This window comes from Bos indicus, chromosome 10 (assembly GCF_029378745.1).
Source record: "Bos indicus isolate NIAB-ARS_2022 breed Sahiwal x Tharparkar chromosome 10, NIAB-ARS_B.indTharparkar_mat_pri_1.0, whole genome shotgun sequence".
Classification (NCBI taxonomy): domain Eukaryota; kingdom Metazoa; phylum Chordata; class Mammalia; order Artiodactyla; family Bovidae; genus Bos; species Bos indicus.
Window position 1 is genome coordinate 30999195 of NC_091769.1, and position 21960 is coordinate 31021154.

Consider the following 21960-nt stretch of genomic DNA (forward strand, 5'->3'; position numbering starts at 1 on the left):
GCCTTTTTTTACTGGCAGAATAGTAGTGCAGTGAAAGTTACTCAGTCATGTCTGACTCTTGCGACCCCGTGGACTATAGTCCACAAGGTTCCTCTGTCCATGGGATTCTTCAGGCAAGAATACTGGAGTGGGTTGCCATTTCCTTCTCCAGAATAGGACACTTCAAAAATTACCATATCCAATCCCTGAAACCTTTGACTATGTTACCTTACATGGCAAAAAGGAATTAAGGTTGCAGATGGGATTATGGTTGCTTATCAGATTACCTTAATCTAGGGAATGGTTATCCTTGATTAACCAGTGGGTCCAATGTAATCTAATTACAAGAAAATACAGAGATACTGAAGAGAGAGGCAGAAGAGTGTCAGAGGAATCACTGTGAGAAAGACTTGACTGCCATTACTAGTTTTGAAGATGAAAGGGGACAATCATCCAAGGAATGCATACAGAGTCTAGGAGCTAAGACAGGCAAAGGTCTCTGGGCCCTGCCCATACCTTGATTTTAACACAGTGAGACCCTTTTTAGACCTCTAACCTCCAAAGCTGAAACATAATGAAATCATATTGTTTGAAGTAATTAGGTTTGCATTAATTTATTGTAGCAAAATAGGAAATTAATACAGTTTTAAAATTCCAAGATTACAGAATAAATTTTGATTTCTTGCAAATCTAGTGCTGGAAGAGATTATTGATATAAGTTCCAGGAGTCAAAAATTGGAAGGCTTGGCCTGATTTAGATTCATTATTAATCTTATTTTCATTTGAACAAGTACAAGGAAAATCTCTCTACCTAATCTATAAATTCTGAGCACTTTCCTTTCTCTAAAACAAGCAATATCTATTTTTATTCCATTTTAAGCATATTATTTTATTTTATTCCAATTTAAGCATATTATTATTGTTAAACTTATAGACAAAGGCACCCAAAATTACTTAGAAAAGAGAAACATCAAATTCCATGGTCCATGATTTAAGCTATTCTGCCCCGTTACTTCACATTCCTTGCTCTTTTTGTCTTTCCTCCTCTTTTCCATCTTCCTTTAGCAGTCCTTTGTTTTAACTCTCAAAACAATGATTTCCTCACGCTTGATACTTCTCTGGCTAAAGATCCATAAGAATACATCCCTTTTTAAAAAGTCTCAGTAACCTAATATTTCTATTTCTCTTCTCTTCCCCTTTAGTAATAGTAGTAATAATAATAATAAATGAAAATTTTAAGCACTTCCTATGTGCTAATATTGTGAAAAATGCTTTACATACATTATATCATTTAATCCTCATAAAAAATAAGAAGTAATTACTCTATTTTTGTTTTCAGATAAGAAAAGTGAGGCTTAAAGGTTAGAGACTTGCCATAAGTCAGTTAGCTCAAAAGTAGAAGAGCAGGGATTCAAATCCAGAGAAGTGTCCACTTCAGGTGAGTGATTTTAACCTCACTTTCTGCTACCTACTTATTTAGTTTCTCCCTGGGAGCAGCTACCATACTATCTCCTATGCAAAAAGTACCTGAATGCACAGTGCTTAGGATAAAAAATTATAAAGTGTTAAGTGCGCTGTCCTGACGGGAGCTCTAGCTGGTTAAGAAATGAACAGAGTAAAAGTGAGGGAAATGAGCAACCCAGGCAAATATGGATGCAAAAGCCAAGGGTATCCACATTAGAAAGTAGACCCTGGGAATATCAAGGCAGAGCCTTTGGATTATTTAGTTTCATATTTTGAGAACTTCGCACCAAGTCTGTGTACAGTGAGTGTTCTACCAGTGATTTTAAAGCTGATATTGCTGGACCATTAGGGATGTGATGATAATATTGGAGAATCATGTGTTTTATAGTCAGTATTCTAATATATCAAAGAAAATTATCCCTCTACAATGATAAGACTACACAGACTATTTAAAAAGATGAGTTTCTTGGCTGTTGGCTAGGATTATATCAGTTCAGTAAGGTTATATCCTTGTTACTTCATCATGACCAGAATCTTTGCTTAAAAGATGTGTACGTGTAAGAAAATAGGAAACCAAATATTACTTAAACTGTTTGTTAAACAATATATATCAAAACACAAGGATTGTGCAGTATAATGAATTAAAAAGCTTTACAATGGTGAAATAGGCCAGAACTGTAATGTGTACTCAAAAATTAATTCAAAGTTGAGTTTAGTTCAGTTCAGTCACTCAGTAGGGTCCAACTATATGCAACCTCATGGACTGCAGCAGGGCAGGCTTCCCTGTCGATCTGAACTCCTGCAGCTTACTCAAACTCATGTTCAAAGAGTCGGTGATGTCATCCAACGATCTCATTCTGTGTCGTCCTCTTCTCCTCCTGCCCTCAATCTTCCCCAGCATCAGGGTCTTTTCAAATGAGTCAGTTCTTTGCAGCAGGTGCCAGAGTATTGGAGTTTCAGCTTCAACATCAGTCCTTCCAAAGAATATTCAGGACTGATGTCCTTTAGGATGGACTGGTTGGATCTCTTTGTAGTCCAAGGGAACCTCAAGAGTATTCTCTAATACCACAATTCAAAAGCATCAATTCTTCAATGCTCAGCTTTCCTTATAGTCCAACTCTCACATCCATACATGACTACTGGAAAAACCATCACTTTGACTAGATGGATCTTTGTTGGCAAAATAATGGCTCAGCTTTTTAATATGCTGTCTAGGTTGGTCGTAACTTTTCTTCCAAGGAGCAAGCGGCTTTTAATTTCATGGCTGCAGTTACCATCTGCAGTGACTTTGGATCCCAGCCCTCCCCCCACCCCACCCCCACCCCACCCACTCCACCCCCACCCCCCCCCACTCCACCCCCCACCCCCCCCCACCGCCCCAAATAAAGTCTGTCACTGTTTCCATCTTTTCCCCATCTATTTGCCATGAAGTGATGGGACCGGATGCCATGATCTTAGTTTTCTGAATGTTGAGTTTTAAGCCAGCTTTTTCACTCTCCTCTTTCACTTTCATCAAGAGGCTCTTTAGTTCTTCTTCACTTTCTGCCTAAGAGTGGTGTCATCTGCATAACTGAGGTTATTGACATTTCTCCCAGCAATCTTGATTCCAGCCTGTGCTTCATTTAGCTCAGCATTTTGCATGATTTACTCTGCATATAAGTTAAATAAGCAGGGTGACAATATACAGCCTTGACATACTCTTTTCCTGATTTGGAACTGGTCTGTTGTTCCGTGTTCTTGTTTCTTGACCTACATACACATTTCTTAGGAGGCAGGTCAGGAGGTCTGGTATTGCCATCTCTTTAAGAATTTTCAGAGTTTGTTGTATTCCACACAGTCAAAGGCTTTGGCATAGTCAATAAAGGAAGTGTAGATGTTTTTCTAGAACTCTCTTGCTTTTTCAATGATCCAGTGGGCATTGGTAGTTTGACCTCTGGTTCTTCTGCCTTTTCTAAGTCAAACTTGAACATCTGGAAGTTTATGCTTTTACGTACTGTTGAAGCCTGGCTTGAAGATTTTTAAGGATTACTTAACTAGCATGTGAGATGAATGCAGTTGTGCAGTTGTTTGAACAGTCTTTGGCATTGCCTTTCTTTGAGATTGGAATGAAACTGATCTTTTCCAGTCCTGTGGCCACTGCTGAGTTTTTCAAATTTGCTGGCATATTGAGTGCAGCACTTTCATAGCATCATCTTTTAGGATTTGAAATAGCTCAACTGGAGTTCTATCACCTCCACTAGCTTTGTTCATAGTGATGCTTCCTAAGGCCCACTTGAGTTTGCATTCCAGGATGTCTGACTCTAGGTGAGTGATCACATCATCATGGTCATCTAGGTCATGAAGATCTTTTTTCTATAGTTCTGTGTATTGTTACCACCTCTTCTTAATATCTTCTGCTTCTGTTAGGTTCATACCATTTCTGTCCTTTATTGTGCCCATCTTTGCATGAAATGTTCCCTTGGTATCTCTACTTTTATTGAAGAGATTTCTCTCTAGTCTTTCCCCTTTCTATTGTTTTTCTCTATTTCTTTGCATGGATCACTAAAGAAGGCTTCCTTTTCTCTCCTTGTTATTCTTTGGAACTCTGCATTCAAACGAGTATATCTTTCCTTTTCTCCTTTGCCTTTTGGGTCTTTTCTTTTGTCAGCTATTTGTAATGCCTCCTAGGATAACTATTTTGCCCTTTTGCATCTCTTTGTCTTGGTGATGGTCTTAATCACTGCCTCTTGTACCATGTCAGGAGCCTCCATCCATAGTTTCAGGCACTCTATCTATCAGATCTAATCCCTTGAAGCTATTTCTCACTTCCACTGTATAATCGTAAGGGATTTGATTTAGGTCATACCTGAATGGTCTAGTGGTTTTCCCCACTTTATTCAGTTTAAGTCTGAATTTGGCAATAAAGAGTTCATGGTCTGTGCCACAGTCAGCTCCTGGTCTTTTTTTCCTGACTGTGTAGGGCTTCTCCATCTTTGGCTGCAAAGAATATAATCAATCTGATTTCGGTGTTGACCATTTGGTGATGTCCATGTGTAGAGTCTTCTCTTGTGTTGTTGGAAGAGGATGTTTGCTATGACAAGTGTGTTGTCTTGGCAAAACTCTGTTAGTCTTTGACCTGCTTTGTTTTTTCTCCAAGGCCAAATTTGCCTGTTACTCCAGGTATCACTTTACTTCCTACTTTGCAGTCCAGTCCCCTGTAATGAAAAGGACATCTTTTTTGGGTGTTAGTTCTAGAAGATCTTGTAGGTCTTCATAAAACCATTCAGCTTCAGCTTCTTTAGCATTACTGGTCGGTGCATGGGCTTGGATAAAAGTTGAGTGAATAGGTTAAAACTTTATGTTTCCAAATATGCCCAGTTATAATCTAATAATTCCATGAACAGAGTAATGAATTACTTCTTCTGGTCATCATACTTTAGTGCTAATTGACTTATCAGCTCAACTTCTGTGCCAGGTGACATATAGCTGAGATATGGATACAGAAGGAAGACAAATTTTCTGGAAAGGATTACACAGTTTTATCTAGTTGGAAGTATTAAGGGGCTAGTTTCTTTGGGGCTGGGGGTGGGTGTAGGTATAGAAGAGAGTAACATAAAAGAGAATAAAAAGTATGAAAACAAGAGGTAAGATAATACAACTAGGGATAAATGTTTATTTTACCATTTTTCTACTCTTGGTACTTAAACCAAAATGGAAACAATAAATAATTTCTAGGTCTCTACTTGAAAGGACTACACCATTCAAAATATAATGCTGTCCTCAAGAGGAAATGAGATTTGAACACAGGTCTGGTACTAGGATGAGGAGAGTTAAGGCACATCATCTAAGCATATGAATATGTATATAGTAGCATAAAATAAATAATAATTTCATTTAATAATACAGTAGGTACCACATGGTAGTACTGAAAGAATTAACCAGGAAATGATGCAAAACTGGGAAGAGGGAGCCATCATTAAGGCCTGGATTCAAGAGGTACAGAACCAATATACAGGGGTCTGGAGGGAGCATCTGTCTGATTTGCCCTGTATTCCTAGGTATGTACCACATTGGATTCAGTTCAGTTCAGTTCAGTCACTCAGTCGTGTCCAACTCTTTGTGACCCCATGGACTGCAGCACGCCAGGCCTCCCTGTCCATAACCAACTCCCGGGGTTTATCAAAACTTATGTCCATTGAGTCAGTGATGCCATCCAACCATCTCATCCTCTGTTGTCCCCTGCTCCACCGGCCCTCAATCTTTCCCAGCATCAGGGTCTTTTCAAATGAGTCAGCTCTTCGCATCAGGTGGCCAAAGTACTGGAGTTTCAGCTGCCACATCAGTCCTTCCAATGAACACCAAGGACTGATCTCCTTTAGGATGGACTGGTTGGATCTCCTTGCAGTCCAAGGGATTCTCCAACACCACAGTTCAAAAGCATCAATTCTTCTGCATTCAGCTTTCTTTATAGTCCAACTCTCACATCCATACATGACTATTGGAAAAACCATAGCCTTGACTAGATGGGACTTTGTTGGCAAAGTAATGTCTCTCCTTTTTAATATGCTGTCTAGTTTGGTCATAACTTTCCTTCCAAGGAGTAAGCGTCTTTTAATTTCATGGCTGCAGTCACCATCTGCAGTGATTTTGGAGCCCCCAAAAATACAGTCAGCCACTGTTTCCACTGTTTCCCCATCTACTTGCCACGAAGTGATGGGACCAGATGCCATGGTCTTAGTTTTATGAATGTTCAACGTTGGATTACTCTTACTAAAAGAGATTTTTCATTCTCTCTTCTCATAGTAAATAGAAGAGGGCAACTGAAACTCAAGGGACCCCTTTTTTCTTCTCATGACAGCCCTAAGATTCTCAACCTAGCTGGCAAATTCTATAGTACTAATCAGAGGGCTGGCCCCATAGATCCACAGAATAAATACTCTCTAATTACACAGTGAAGCATAAAAAAAAAAACATTTAATTTGGAGATCTTAGCAAGTGGCGACTCTGATACTTCCTAGCAGTATGAATTTGGGTCAGTTGTGTATTGGTTTTGTTTTCCTTATCTGTATAATGGGATTACTAAGTTCAACAAAGGATTAACTGAACTATAAGCATAACTGAGGTAACATGTAAATGTGTCTGATAATTATTAAAAACTCAAATGTTGGCTATAAATTTGAAAGGTGACCATATTGCTATATACAGCTGGAGGCTGACAGCTTTCATTGAGGGAAGTTGTGTGGTATTTAGAAATTGGGTCTTACTGCTCAAGGCAGTTAGATCTGGAAGATCACTGAAATTCTGTTTCTGAGAAGCAACCATCTAGTCACATTCTTTCTAGGTCCTAAAGCACTGATACAAAATATAATACAAAAAGATTAACAGAAAACTTAACTACATTCTTTGCTCATTGTGCATATGCTTATATCTTGGCTGTGTATCAGTTGGTGTCAGTGGGTGATGATATTATTAGGCTGGCAAAATTAAAAACAAAAACAAAAAGTATCAAGCATTTTATTTAGTCAAATGTATTTGACTTAACAGGAAAACACGTCTTATTCAGGGATTCTTTCTACTATACTGATATCAAATTGTCTTTTCTTAATACAATGGTGATAAAAGATAGTAATTATTCAAATTACCTTTCATAGGAAAATGAAAAGTTTTCACTCTATATCAGTTTCCCAGTTTTTTCTATTGTTAATTAATTTTTAAATTAATTAAATTTGAAAGTCTAGAAGTTCCTGACTGTAGCACCGACCAATTAATGGTTTTTATTTTTAGCATTGACATTATCACGAACAGTGCTAAGAGGAAACTTTCTGAAAAAAGTATCTGATTGTTCATTGAAAAATGCCAAGTTTTAAAATCCTTACTTGCCTTTCTCAGTATCAAAACCTAACCCCCACCCCCTCAACCTCCCACCCTTAGTTCTGAGGAGGAAAAGATGTGAGAGGGAAGAATAAGCAAGAGTCAGACATTTCTGGGCTCCTGTGGGATCTTACTGACTCAAATATTTAAAAGTGTGGAAGTGGCACAGAGGAAGCTCACTTATTGCTAAGAGGAAAGGTTGCAATTGGGCTTGCACCATCCTCTGCAAGCCTGCTCAGAAGGCTTCTCTGCCCTGACCTAGCTCCAGGCAAGTGGCTGTCAGGCCTGTTTGGGGTAAGCAATACAAAGAAGATAAAACACCAACAGCAGTTTGAATATCAAAACTGCTACTTGAGTTGCCACACTCCCAGCAGAATAATGGCACTCACATTTTAGAGGATTTTCATGGGATGAAATTTTAACAGATATAGTAGAAAAATTGAAGAAAATAACTCTATAAAAGTTTAAAGTCCATGCACAGTGGTAGATTTTAAATCCATTGTAAAGTCTTGGTTTTGACTACCTCTGATTAACTTTCAAAGACATTTCTATTGTAAATTAATAAACAAACTTTTATAAGGACTGGAGATAGTTTCTGACTTAAGAACTTAATCATGAAGTTGTTAATCTTTAAATGATTTGCAAATATAAAAGCTACTATTTTCTAAAATTTACCAGCAATATTTGTCAAATTCTTATCATTATCTTTTCATTGAATTTGACTTGAAAAGTAATTTTTATTTGCAAATGTCAATTCTGAGTGTTATGGTGAGTTGTATCAGACCTGTTATTCAGACATATTCACATTAAGTTAAGAGAAACAAAGAGAACCTAGAAACTCTGAAATCTCACAAGATTAATCTGTTATCAGAACCAAGAACATATATGTAAAAGTTTGGTTTGCTCAAACTATTTCAAGCCCCACTCATAATCCTAAACACTTATTTAATCTGAACATATACTTATGTCACGCGAGTGCATGTTCCTAGGTTCTTTGTCTCGTCAAAACAAAGATTTGGAGCAACGGACATTAAAGCCCTCGGTGCCTCACAGCTCTCGGGTCTTGGACAAACTGTGTTACAGCTCTTAGGTAAATCAGTATTACAGCTCCATTTTATTTAGAAGATAGCAGGAGAATCCAAGACTCGAAGAGAAGAGAGTGGAGGAGTCCGTGGGGAGGGAGAAAGAGAGAGAAAGAGAAAGAGAGAGAGAGAGCGCGCATGCACGCAGGAGAGAGAGTCCGTGAGAAAGCGCTTTGGCTCCTCCTTTTATGTTTTTTCCTCCACCTGGACCTGCCCTATGCAAATTGGGCTTAGCCAGGAGTGCTGTTTGTTCTGCCTGAAGTCTTCACTCTGGTCCTCTGACCTTCCTTTGACCTTCCTTGTCTTTTAGCCACCGCCATTTTGGACTCCTTTTCCCTATTCTACCTACTTAACACTTACAAGAGAATTTGCTAAAAAACCTCGTGTCAATAAGTGATGGGAATAGTTGCAATAATACAAATAGACTCGACAATAGCAATGATAACATATATTCCCTAGAGAACATGGTGGCATTTATGTTCTTTGATTAAGATTTGACATTTTACCTCTCAGGAGAGCATCCCACTCTTTGACCTCTTCTTCTGGGTTAAGAATTATTAATTGCTCATGCTCTGATTCTGTTTATTTGTTAGAAAAAACAGAAAGGAGTTCCACCTCTTTCCCATTTTTATGCATCCTTTGTGACTGGCTAAGCTATATTAGGTTATATATAAAATATATATATATGTATTTATGTATATTAGGATAAGTATATATGCCAAGAGAACACACCAGTCATAACAAACACCCTCTTCCAACAACACAAGAGAAGACGACACATGGACATCACCAGATGGTCAACACCAAAATCAGATTGATTGTATTCTTTGCAGCCAAAGATGGAGAAGTTCTATACAGTCAGTAAAACAAGACCAGGAGCTGACTGTGGCACAGACCATGAACTCCTTATTGCCAAATTCAGACATAAATTGAAGAAAGTAGGGAAAACCACTAGACCATTCAGGTATGACGAAAATCAAATCCCTAAAGATTATACAGTGGAAGTGAGAAATAGATTCAAGGGATTGGATCTGATAGAGTGCCTGAAGAACCATGGACGGAGGTTTGTGACACTGTACAGGAGTCAGGGATCAAGACCATCCCGAAGGAAAAGAAATGCAAAAAGGGAAATGGTTGTCTGAGGAGGCCTTACAAATAGCTGTTAAAAGAAAAGCAAAAGACAAAGGAGAGAAGAAACTATATACCCATTTGAATGCAGAGTTCCAAAGAATAGCAAGGAGAGATAAGAAAGCCTTCCTCAATGATAGGTGGAAAGAAATAGAGGAAAATGATAGAATGGGAATACGAAGGGAACATTTCATGCCAAGATGGGCACGATAAAGGACAGAAATGGTATGGACCATTCTGTTGGTATGGACCAACAGAAGCAGAAGATATTCGGAAGAGGTGGCAAGGATACACAGAAGAGTTATACCAAAAAGATCTTCATGACCCAGATAACCATGATGGTGTGGTCACTCACCTAGAGCCAGACATCCTGGAATGTGAAGTCAAGTGGGCATTAGGAAGCATCACTACGAACAAAGCTAGTGGAAGTGATGACATTCCAGCTGAGCTATTTCAAATCTTAAAAGATGATGCTGTGAAAGTGCTGCACTCAATATACAAGCAAATTTGGAAAACTCAGCAGTGGCCACAGGATTTGAAAAGGTCAGTTTTCATTTCAATACCAAAGAAAGGCAATGCCAAAGAATGCTCAAACTACTGCACAATTGCACTCATGTCACATGCTAGTAAAGTATTGCTCAAAATTCTCCAAGCCAGGCTTCAACAGTATATGAACCGTGAACTTCCAGATGTTCAAGCTGAGTTTAGAAAAGGCAGGGGAACCAGAGATAAAATTGCCAACATCCATTGGATCATCAAAAAAGCAAGAGAGTTCAAGAAAAACATCTAATTCTGCTTTATTGACTATGCCAAAGAAAGCCCTTGACTGTGTGGACCACAACAAACTGTGGAAAATTCTGAAAGAGATGGGAATGCCAGACCACCTGACCTGCCTCCTGAGAAACCTGTATGCAGGTCAGGAAGCAACAATTAGAACTGAACATAGAACAACAGACTGGTTCCAAATAGGGAAAGGAGTAGGTCAAGCTATATATTGTCACCCTGCTTATTTAACTTATATGCAGAGTAAATCATGCAAAATGCCCTGCTGAAGGAAGCACAAGCTGGAATCAAGACTGCCTGGAGAAATATCAATAACCTCAGATATGCAGATGACCCCACCCATATGGTAGAAAGCAAAGAAGAACTAAAGAGCCGCTTGATGAAAGTGAAAGAGAAGAGTGAAAAGTTGGCTTAAAACTCAACATTCAGAAACCTAAGATCATGGCATCTGGTCCCATCACTTCATGGGAAATAGATGGGGAAACAGTGAGAGAGTTTGTTTTCTTTGGCTCCAAAATCACTGCAGACGATGACTGCAGCCATGAAATTAAAAGATGCTTACTCCTTGGAAGAAAAGTTACGACCAAACTAGACAGCATATTAAAAAGCAGAGACATTACTTTGCCAACAAAGGTCCGTCTAGTGAAAGCTATGGTTTTCCATGTAGTCATGTATGGATGTGAGAGTTGGACTACAAAGAAAGCTGAGAGCCGAAGAACTGATGCCTTTGAACTGTGATATTGGGTAAGACTCTTGAGAGTCCCTTGCAATGCAAGGAGATCCAACCAGTCCATCCTATAGGAAATCAGTCCTGAATATTCATCTAAAGGACTGATGCTGAAGCTGAAACTCCAATACTGTGGCCACCTGCTGCAAGCAGTTGACTCATTTGAAAAGACTCTGATGCTTGGAAAGATTGAAGGTGGGAGGAGAAGGGGACAACAGAGGATGAAATGGTTGGATGGCATCACTGACTCAATGGACATGAGTTTGAGTAAACTATGAGAGTTGGTGATGAATAGGGAGACCTGGCATGCTGCAGTCCATGGGGTCGAAAAGAATTGGACGCGACTGAGCCACTGAACTGAACTGAACCAATATTAAAGTGGTTACAATGTGTAACAGAACACCATTCATGCATGCACCTGTATTCCTCAGGTTTATTTTGACAGTGGGTATGTGTGTGTATATGTGTGTGTGTTTGAAGGGAAGATAATAAATACAGCCATGTATATTTTGACACAATATTGAATGTCATAAAGCAAAATTTAATATTTTTCTTCTTTAAAGCCAGAAAAAAAGACCATTCATCAATGAATCTATTAAAATTAAATTGACTAGAGGAATATGTTCATTTTCTTTAACTTTTATTTTGTATCTTGATGTTTAAAATTATTCTTAAATTTTTCCCTGATCCTCATTTTATGTCTGTAAGTTTTTGATTGACTAAATTTAGTTTTTTTTTTTTGTTGAAATATAACTCTGCAATTTTTAAAGATAGCCTTACCAGTCAGAGTGGATCTTCAGGTGTATGTGTGTGGAAACTGGGAAAACGTGGCACATACATCTTTAATATCTCTCCTGCCTTTAGATTTATGGCAAAATCCTTTAAACATAGTATTAGGTTTTTATAATATCATTGGGAAATTGAAAAATTAAAATTTTAAAATAATTTTTGTCAAAACTAGATCATTATAGTCTAAAGAATATATTTGGATTCATGCTACATCAAAACACAGGACAGGCATGGCTATTCAGGTGTTGTTCCTGATCAAGTCATGCAGGTAACATTTTTGTTTCTAGACTTTCAGACAAGAAGTTTCAGAGAATGAATATATAGTTTACCTTAAGTTAATTTCCTTTGAAATCAATATATGTTATTGATATTAAAGGGATATATAGACTGTATTAATGTACTGGATTTGAATGGACCATTCTAAGAATGAGTAATATATTTGTATATAAGGACGTGTGTGTGTATACACACCCATTTTTAATATCTAATAAAAAAGAATTCATGGGTCTATATTCAAACCTGAGTACACATATTCATATTTTATGATCAAGCACAGTTCTGACATCACTGACACTTTGCATTGGAATAGGACAAGCTGGTGTCACCAAACAGGAAAATTAATTCATTCAATCCTTAGTACACTCATGGAAGCCATACAATTCATTATAAGCATATTGCCAGTAGAAAGACAAACAACATGTTTATTCTGTTAGATCTAAATCATAGCAGGGAGCTGGGCTGGTGGAAATATAGTGCATCCAGCCTTAAGCATTCTGAGTTGTATTCATGAATGACTTACAATATGCCTGGGTTCCACTCCAGTTCCTTATAATTTACACTGGGTTATTATACATTGTGCTTCTTCCCAAATCAGCTGTATCCATAAGAGACTCATGCATTATGGAGCCAGGGGAACACTCAGGACCAGCCGAAGAATGCTCTGTCCACTGGGGAAATGGCAAAATAAAAACCACTCCCTATATAAATGCACAAAGAATGCTAGTCCCTAAACATCAGATATTTCTGAAACCCCACCTAAGAAAAGTCTAATGTCTGGTCTCAAGAAGTGTGTGACTGGCAGTTTGGAGTAGATAATTTTAGCTGTCATCAAGTTGGGGAGCCTAGCTGGTTAAATCTTTTGCAAGTCTATTGCTTTTCCAAACATTCCTCAGAGTATCTAACACACAAACATACTTTATTGAGCAACAACAAAGGTTGTTTTCCACCCACCCTACTACCTTATTCAGACTAATACAAGAATTAAGACCAATGAAAGGGGAAAAGACCAAAGAAAGGGAAAAAGTAAAACCCTAGGTGTTTAAAGTTCTTTTCTCAGACAAGATTATTTTTTTAAGTTTTTAATTTGTAGCATGCCTTCATGGATACCCTACTTTTAAATTTCAGTACAGCATTAGTAGTACTTTCTACTTTAAAAATAGATAGCCGATGGGAATTTGCTGTATGACTCAGGGAACTCAAACTGGGGTTCTGTAACAACCTAGAGGAGTAGGATGGGGAGAGAGATGGGAGGGAGGGGATATATGTATACCTATGGATAATTCTTATTTGTGTCTGTCAGAAACCAAAGAATTTTGTTGCTTGACCTGAGGCCAAACTATGGTGGAGGTAATGACCTAAATCAAATGCCTTACAATTATACAGTGGAAGTGACAAATAGATTCAAGGGATTAGATCTGATAGACAGAGTGCCTGAAGAACTATGGATGGAGGTTCGTGACATTGTACAGGAGGTAGGAATCAAGACCATCCCCAAGAAAAAGAAATGCAAAAGGGCAAAATGGTTGAATGACAAGGCCTTACAAATAGCTGAGAAAAGAAGAGAAGTGAAAAGCAAAGGAGAAAAGGAAAGATACCCATTTGAATGAAGAGTTCCAAAGAATAACAAGGAGAGATAAGAAAACTTCTTCACTGATCAATGCAAAGAAATAGAGGAAAAAAATATTGGGAAAGACTAGAGATCTCGTCAAGAATATTAGAGATACCAAGGGAACATTTCATGCAAAGATGAGCACAATAAAGGACAGAAAAAGTATGGACCTAACAGAAACAGAAGATGTTCAGAAGAGGTGGCAAGAATACACAGAAGAACTATACAAAAAAGATCTTCATGACCCAGATGACCATGATGGTATGATCACTCACCTAGAGCCAGACATCCTGGAATGTGAAGTCAAGTGTAGGTGATAGAATTCCAGTTGAGCTATTTCAAATCCTAAAAGATGATCCTGTGAAAATGCTGCACTCAATATGCCAGCAAATCTGGAAAACTCAGCAGTGTCCACAGGACTGGAAAAGGTCAGTTTCATTCTAGTTCCAAAGACAGGCAATGCCAAAGACTGTTCAAACTATGCACAATTGCACTCATCTCACATGCTAGCAAAGCAATGCTAAAAATTCTCCAAGCCAGACTTCAACAGTATGTGAACTGTGAACTTTCAGATGTTCAAGCTGGATTTAGGAAAGGCAGAGGAACCAGAGATCAAATTGCCAACATCCGTTAGATCATCAAAAAAGCAAGAGCTCCAGAAAAACATCTACTTTTGCTTTATTGACTATGCCAAAGCCTTTGACTGTGTGGACCACAACAAACTGTGGAAAATTCTGAAAGAGATGGGAATGCCAGACCACCTGACCTGCCTCCTGAGAAATCTGTATGCAGGTCAAGAAGCAACAGAACTGAACATAGAACAACAGACTGGTTCCAAATAGGGAAAAGAGTACATCAAGGCTACATATTTTCTCCCTGCTATTTAACTTATATGCAGTGTACATCATAAGAAATCCTGGGCTGGAGGAAGCACAAGCTGGAATCAAGATTGCTGGGAGAAATATCAATAACCTCAGATATGCAGATGACACCACCCTTATGGCAGAAAGTGAAGAAGAACTAAAGAGCCTCTTGATGAAAGTGAAAGAGGAGAGTGAAAAAGTTGGCTTAAAACAAAACATTCAGAAAAATAAGATCATGGCATCTAGTCTCATCACTTCATGGCAAAAGATGGGGAAACAATGGAAACAGTGGCAGACTTTATTGGGGGGGGGTGGCTCCAAAATCACTGCAGATGGTTACTGCAGCCATGAAATTAAAAGATGCTTGCTCCTTGGAAGAAAAGCTATGGCCAACCTAGACAGCATATTAAAAAGCAGAGATATTATTTTACCAACAAAGGTCGATCTAGTCAAGCTATAATTTTTCCGGTAGTCATATATGAATGTGAGAGTTGGACTATAAAGAAAGATAAGCACCGAAGAATTGATGCTTTTGAACTGTGGTGTTGGAGAGGACTCTTGAGATTCCCTTCGACTGCAAGGAGATCCAACCAGTCCGTCCTAAAGGAAATCAGTCCTGAATATTCATTGGAAGGACTGATGCTGAAGCTGAAACTCCAATACTTTAGCCACCTGCTGCGAAGAACTGACTCATTTGAAAAGACCGTGATGCTGGGAAAGATTGAAGGTGAGAGGAGAAGGGGATGACAGAAGATGAGATGGTTGGATGGCATTACCGACTCGATGGACATGAGTCTGAGTAGACTCTGGGAGTTGGTGATAGATAGGGAAGCCTGGGTGTTTCAGTCCATGGGGTCGCAAAGAGTCAGACACCTGAGCGACTTAACTGACTGAAACAATTCTGTAAAGGAATTATCCTTCAATTAATAATAAATAAAAATAGAAAACTATATTGTTAAGCCTATATGAAAGGATGATTTAAGTTCTATATGAGACTAGACTAACAAGTTTAATAGTGAAATATTCAATTAATACTGTTCTAATATATGAGCATTTTTTTAGCAAACATTTTTAATGGAAACTAGATATATGCTCTAATAATAGTTTTATGTATTTTTCTCACTATTGTATTGCTAGTAACTAGACCATAGGAGACATTCAATGCATATTGTTAAATGCGGGTAAGAAATCTATGGTTTAGTGACATGTCAGAGAGATAACACAGCTTTGAACAGGTGGTATGTTTATCACAGTGGAGTTTATTTCTCTATGTATGTATGCTCAGAAATCCAGAGGATAAGACGTTAAGCAAGTTTTAATAAAGGGTGTACTAATATCTGTTCTGATCTTTGTCTGTGGCCAGAACAGGGTCAAAGGGGTCTTCAGGGATGTATTTGGTTACGAATATCAGAAAACTCCCACAGTGGCCCTAACAGACCTGGTTTTGTCTTCTGCAGCAACAAGTTTTGGAGTAGGTAGAACAAGGTAGGTGTGGTAGCTCAATAATGCTACTAGGAACTTCAATTCTTTCCATCTTTCTGTCCTGCCAAACATAACTTGTGGGCTCTTGCTCTCAAGCTTGGCATCCCACGATTGCAAGAAAGATACCTGCTGCCATGTCTTAAGCTAATATTTCATCAGGCAAAATGGAAAGACAGAGGGAACGGGGAGTTGGGAATGGATAGTGACAGCACCGAGAAGCAACTGCTTTCCCGTCAATCCTAGCAGATGTCTGCTTACGTTTCATAGAGTAGGAGGTGCCACATCATTAGGATACCATGCAGTCTGGGATCAGTTCAGTTCAGTTGCTCATTTGTGTCCAACCTTTGTGACCCTATGGACTACAGCACGCCAGGCTTCCCTGTCCATCACCAACTCCTGGAGCTTTCTCAAACTCATGTCTATCAGGTTGGTGATGCCAACCTCCCATCTTATCCTCTGTCACCCCCTCTCCTCCTGCCTTCAATCTTTCCCAGCAAGAGGGTCTTTTCTAATGAGTCAGTTCTTTGCATCAGATGGTCAAAGTATTGGAGTTTCAGCTTCAGCATCAGTCCTTTCAATGAACATTCAGGACTGATTTCCTTAAGGATTGACTGGTTTGATCTCCTTGCAGTCCAAGGGACTCTCAAGAGTCTTCTCCAACACCACAGTTCAAAAATCCACAGTCTGGGATAGCAAATGATTTTAGCTAGATGATTTGTTTCATCTCCAAAAGCCAGGGTTTTATTAGACAAAGCAGAAGTGAGGAAAGATATTGGGTAGATATCTGGCTGTATCTGCCCAAGGACTAAAGTGAAGAAATTAGTTTAACTGTCATAACATAAAATCTGAGCAGTGTTCCTCTTGATTTACACTTATATAAGTAAATTCAAACTAAAGCAGTTCTATGGGGAAACAGTTTTAGTGGACATTTTCATGACTGAATTAATTCAGACCTTGTTGTTTTCATAAATAGCTTAATAGGTAAAGATTTCATGATGGATTTCATCCTGCATTTATGGCCTCGGGGACAGAAAATAATCTTTCTATTGCTCTGAACTTAGAGCCTTCTCTTATCTGGGTCAACTTCTTCTTTTTTTCTCCTTTCAAAATCATTTTCTCTAAGTAACTCTCAGAGAAGGAATATTATAAAGAAATTTGTACCCAAATGTAAATGTTTGACAGTATTTTTTATGTTGTCCTGTTGGTGGGATATTTTAAGTTTAATGGGATAATTGCCTTAAAATCTATCTCTAATTTCAGAAAGAGTAGCCAAGAGACATATTTGTGAATTCAGGACTCTTAACCTTAGATATGTAGTCATCTGTTATGGGCAGTTGTCTTTCTTATCTAAGAATTGAACTTTGTTTTTCTTTACCAAGAGTGGTAAAAGAGTAATAATAATGTCTCTTTAATACTTGACAATGTGCCAATGAAACAATTCCTTTAGCAGATGACTTATATGAAACATGTAATTCTATGACTCTTTGCTTATAGAAATATAAGCAATTTAATACTTGTTAGGCATTGGAGATGCTCAAATTTTTATTTAAGGTTCTGGCCCTTTCCTTGGATTCATTACTTTTATATTACACCAAGACTTTTATTAATATAATGTAGGGCAATGTTTGGCAGAAAGGTATAATGTAAGATAATCTTTTGTAAATTTAAGAAAACTAGAAAGAGGGGAAGGAATAAGTGATTCATGACTAAAACAATGTAAGCTGTTGTTGCAGGTGTTCATGGATATTGCATGTGGACCCAGAAAGTCTTTATAGTCTTCAAAACAATTTGTCTTCACCTACAAACCGCATAGCCTTATCATGTATTTACTGCTCACCTCCCCATTTGCTCCTATAAGTTTCCTTTTTTGCTTTCAGTCTTAACGCTCTTGGCAAAGGAGAAAGCTTATGGAAAATATTCATTGACTTCTTACTGAAGCAGTGTTGTTTCTGCATGGGAGGCAGGCTCAAGGAGTATAGCTACAGATCCCAGAACAACTTCCTTGATTTTACAAGAAGGGCTCTGAGGGACCTTTACTGCAGTAATACAAGCAGAAACTCTCATTCTAAGGTTTCACAGAAATGCACATTACCCTCTCTTTACTCACATTGCTAGAAGACCTTGCCCTTAGAGAATCGGAACCTGGGCTCTAGATATATGTGGACAAGAGACATCTGAAGAGGCACTGTTTTTACTGTTATTTGCTCTAGGATACCCTCTCTTCTCTGTTCTATTATCTCCCAGGCAGGCCCTTCTGAGGCTGTGTAGGGTCTTCCTTTCTGCTGAACTGCATAATAGCCCAAAACTTCCTGCCCTAGGTTGGGAGTGTGGGATGAGGATGTATAGAATAAATGTAAATGGATCTTTTCCAACAATTGTCAAGGAACAAGGAACATTAGAGAATTTCTTTGCCCACATATGGAGCACATTGTCCCTGGCTGTTCAGAATAAGCCTCTCAGTCTCAGAGAATCCTGTCCCTCAGGAATGGCACAGGAATAGCCCCAATTTATAGAATGTAAATTACTTGAGTCAGGATCATATACTTAATGACAATCTTTCCTCCCAAATGGCATGAAGTCTTGAATAATTTAGAAGGAAAAAATAATTAAATACAAGGGTACTCTCTTTAGAGTTAGGGGATGCTTGTGGCCATGCTCAAATGTACATTTGTGCCATATGGGAGGGTTACTACTAGAGAAGTTTCAGTTCAGTACAGTTCATTTCAGTCGCTCAGTCGTGTCCGACTCTTTGCGACCCTATGAATCTCAGCACACCAGGCCTCCCTGTCCATCACCAACTCCCGGAGTTCACTCAGACTCACGTCCATTGAGTCAGTGATGCCATCCAGCCATCTCATCCTCTGTTGTCCCCTTCTCCTCCTGTCCCCAATCCCTCCCAGCATCAGAGTCTTTTCCAATGAGGCAACTCTTCACATGAGGTGGCCAAAGTACTAGAGTTTCAGCTTTAGCATCATTCCTTTCAAAGAAATCCCAGGGCTGATCTCCTTCAGAATGGACTGGTTGGATCTCCTTGCAGTCCAAGGGACACTCAAGAGTCTTCTTCAACACCATAGTTCAAAAGCATCAATTCTTTGGGGCTCAGCTTTCTTCACAGTCCAACTCTCACATCCATACATGACTACTGGAAAAACCATAGCCTTGACTGCTGCTGCTGCTGCTAAGTCACTTCAGTCATGTCCGACTCTGTGCCACCCCATGGACTGCAGCCTACCAGGCTCTTCCGTCCATGGGATTTTCCAGGCAAGAGTACTGGAGTGGGGTGCCATTGCCTTCTCCTATAGCCTTGACTAGACGGACCTTTGTTGGCAAAGTAGTGTCTCTGCTTTTCAATATGCTATCTAGGTTGGTCATAACTTTTCTTCCAAGGAGTAAGCGTCTTTTAATTTCATGGCTGCAGTCACCATCTGTAGTGATTTTGGACCCCAAAAAAATAAAGTCTGACACTGTTTCTCCATCTATTTCCCATGAAGTGATGGGACCAGATGCCATGATCTTCATTTTCTGAATGTTGAGTTTTAAGCCAACTTTTTCACTCTCCTCTTTCACCTTCATCAAGAGGCTTTTGAGTTCCTCTTCACTTTCTGCCATAAGGGTGGTGTCATCTGCATATCTGAGGTTATTGATATTTCTCCCGGCAATCTTGATTCCAGCTTGTGCTTCTTCCAGTCCAGTGTTTCTCATGATGTACTCTGCATATAAGTTAAATAAGCAGGGTGACAATATACAGCCTTGACATACTCCTTTTCCTATTTGGAACCAGTCTGTTATTCCATGTCCAGTTCTAACTGTTGCTTCCTGACCTGCATACAAATTTCTCAAGAGGCGGGTCAGGTGGTCTGGTATTCCCATCTCTTTCTGGATTTTCCACAGTTTATTATGATCCACACAGTCCAAGGCTTTGGCATAGTCAATAAAGCAGAAATAGATGTTTTTCTGGAACTCTCTTGATGATGATCCAGTGGATGCTGGCAATTAAAGTGGAACAGAGTTGATATTTTCAACCTATAAAAGGCTCTTTTTAAATACATAGAATGACATCAAGATCCCAGGTAGATAAATGGCCAAAAGTTATTGAGGCAACTTATTCAGGAGAAAGTAAAATAAGGAAACAGAGAAAATATTCACCTTCTTTTTCGGAGGAATACAGAAAATGCAGATTAAAACAATAATAAAGGCCCATTTTATCATTAAACTAAGTAAAACTTTAAAAATTATATTATATTATACTAATGAGATTGTGGAGAAGCAAATATTTATGTTTATTGCTGGCTGTAGTGTAAACTTTGGAAACAAGTTTGGACATTTTATTACATCAAAAGCTGTGAGAAGTTTTGTGACCAATGATCCTAAGAAATAATTCAATAAAATATTGAAAACTACATGAATGAAGAGTAATTTCTATGTTTTCTATAATAGCTAAAATTAGAAGCAAATATGAAAAAGGCACAATAGTTACAAATTATAAAATAACAGTTCAGTGGAATCAAATGTCTCTTAAAATGGATGATTATACTATGCTAGCATATGATACATGAAATAAAAAAATATTCAAAATTTAAATTACACTCTGTATATAGCTATGTAAAATATTTAACTATATGTTTAAGCCCTAATTGGAGAAGGCAATGGCACCCCACTCCAGTACTTTTGCCTAGAAAATCCCATGGACAGAGGAGCCTGGTAAGCTGCAGTCCATGGGGTTGCTAGAGTCTGACACAACTGAGCGACTTCACTTTCACTTTTCACTTTCCTGCATTGGAAAAGGAAATGGCAACCCACTCCAGTGTTCTTGTCTGGAGAATCCCAGGGATGGGGAAGCCTGGTGGGCTGCCGTCTCTGGGGTCGCACAGAGTTGGACACGACTGAAGCAACTTAGCAGCAGCATAAGCCCTAATAAGAAATTTATAAAATAGTATCAATATATTAATTTAGTATGATTTTCAGAAATTTATTCTTAAATTTGTTTTAAGACGATAAAATTTAAAATATGTATTGAGTTTTGTGAGAAGCGTCAACTTGTTGGGATAAATGTGAATTAGATTTATTTCTCTGATAACTCTGTACTATGCTGAGTTCTTTATTTTTTTGCTGAGGTACTACTTCCAATTCTATGACTTAACAGTCTTTTATGTTATCAGGACAGTTTCCCTAGTTTTTTAAAACTCAGTCGTGTTTTGCAATTTCAATCTCACATTCAATTCAAATGGTTTTGAAAAACCATTTCAAAAAAAAAAGTTTTCCCATTTCCCTCCATCTTCAGTTAGATTGATGACTTGCTATGGATTGCATGTTTGTGCTTCACCAGAATTCATATGTTGGAACCCAAACCCCACTGTTACGGTATTTGCAGGTAGAGCCTTTGAAAGGTAATCAGGTTTAAATGAAGTCATGAGGATTGAATCTTCACAATGGGATTAGTGCCCTTATGAAAAGAGACCTGCTCCATACAAGGATACAATGAGAAGGTAGCTAACTGTAAATCAGGAAAAAGGCCTCACCAGAACCCAACAACCTTGAAGTTGTGTTTCACATCCATCAGAACAATGAGAAATAATTTTTTGTTGTTTAAGCCACCCAGTCTATGGTATTCTGTTAGAGCAGCCCCAAATGACCAAGACATGACTCATTTCCCTTCCCTTTTCTCTGTACTTCTATTTTGATGGACATGGCTTCTTTGTGCATGTTTCTTTTTAACAAGTTAATCTCCATCTAATGCTGATTGGCCATCATTCTCCTTTGGTTTATTGGAGGGTCCTGGGAATGCCCCTCTGTATCTCCTGGAATGGCTTTAATCTTTTCCTCCTTGGTCAACCCTTTTCACAGGCCGCACTTTTTATAGCCTCTTACTGCTGGGATCCTCTTAGTTAATGCTGCTGCTGCTGCTGCAAGGTTGCTTCAGTCTAG

General features: G+C 38.6%; 1 long non-coding RNA gene across 2 annotated transcripts in view; it reads left to right on the forward strand.

Annotated features, from left to right (window-relative positions):
- The window catches only part of LOC139185228 (uncharacterized), a 451826-nt gene that overhangs the window by 40895 nt on the left and 388971 nt on the right, over window positions 1-21960 (forward strand). The window contains exon 3 of one of the 2 annotated variants that reach the window (XR_011568794.1): window positions 1319-2736. The exons of the other annotated variant lie outside the window; for it this stretch is intronic. This is a non-coding gene — a long non-coding RNA (uncharacterized lncRNA). Of the gene's footprint in view, window positions 1-1318; window positions 2737-21960 lie in introns of those variants that run through there. 2 annotated transcript variants of the gene reach the window in all.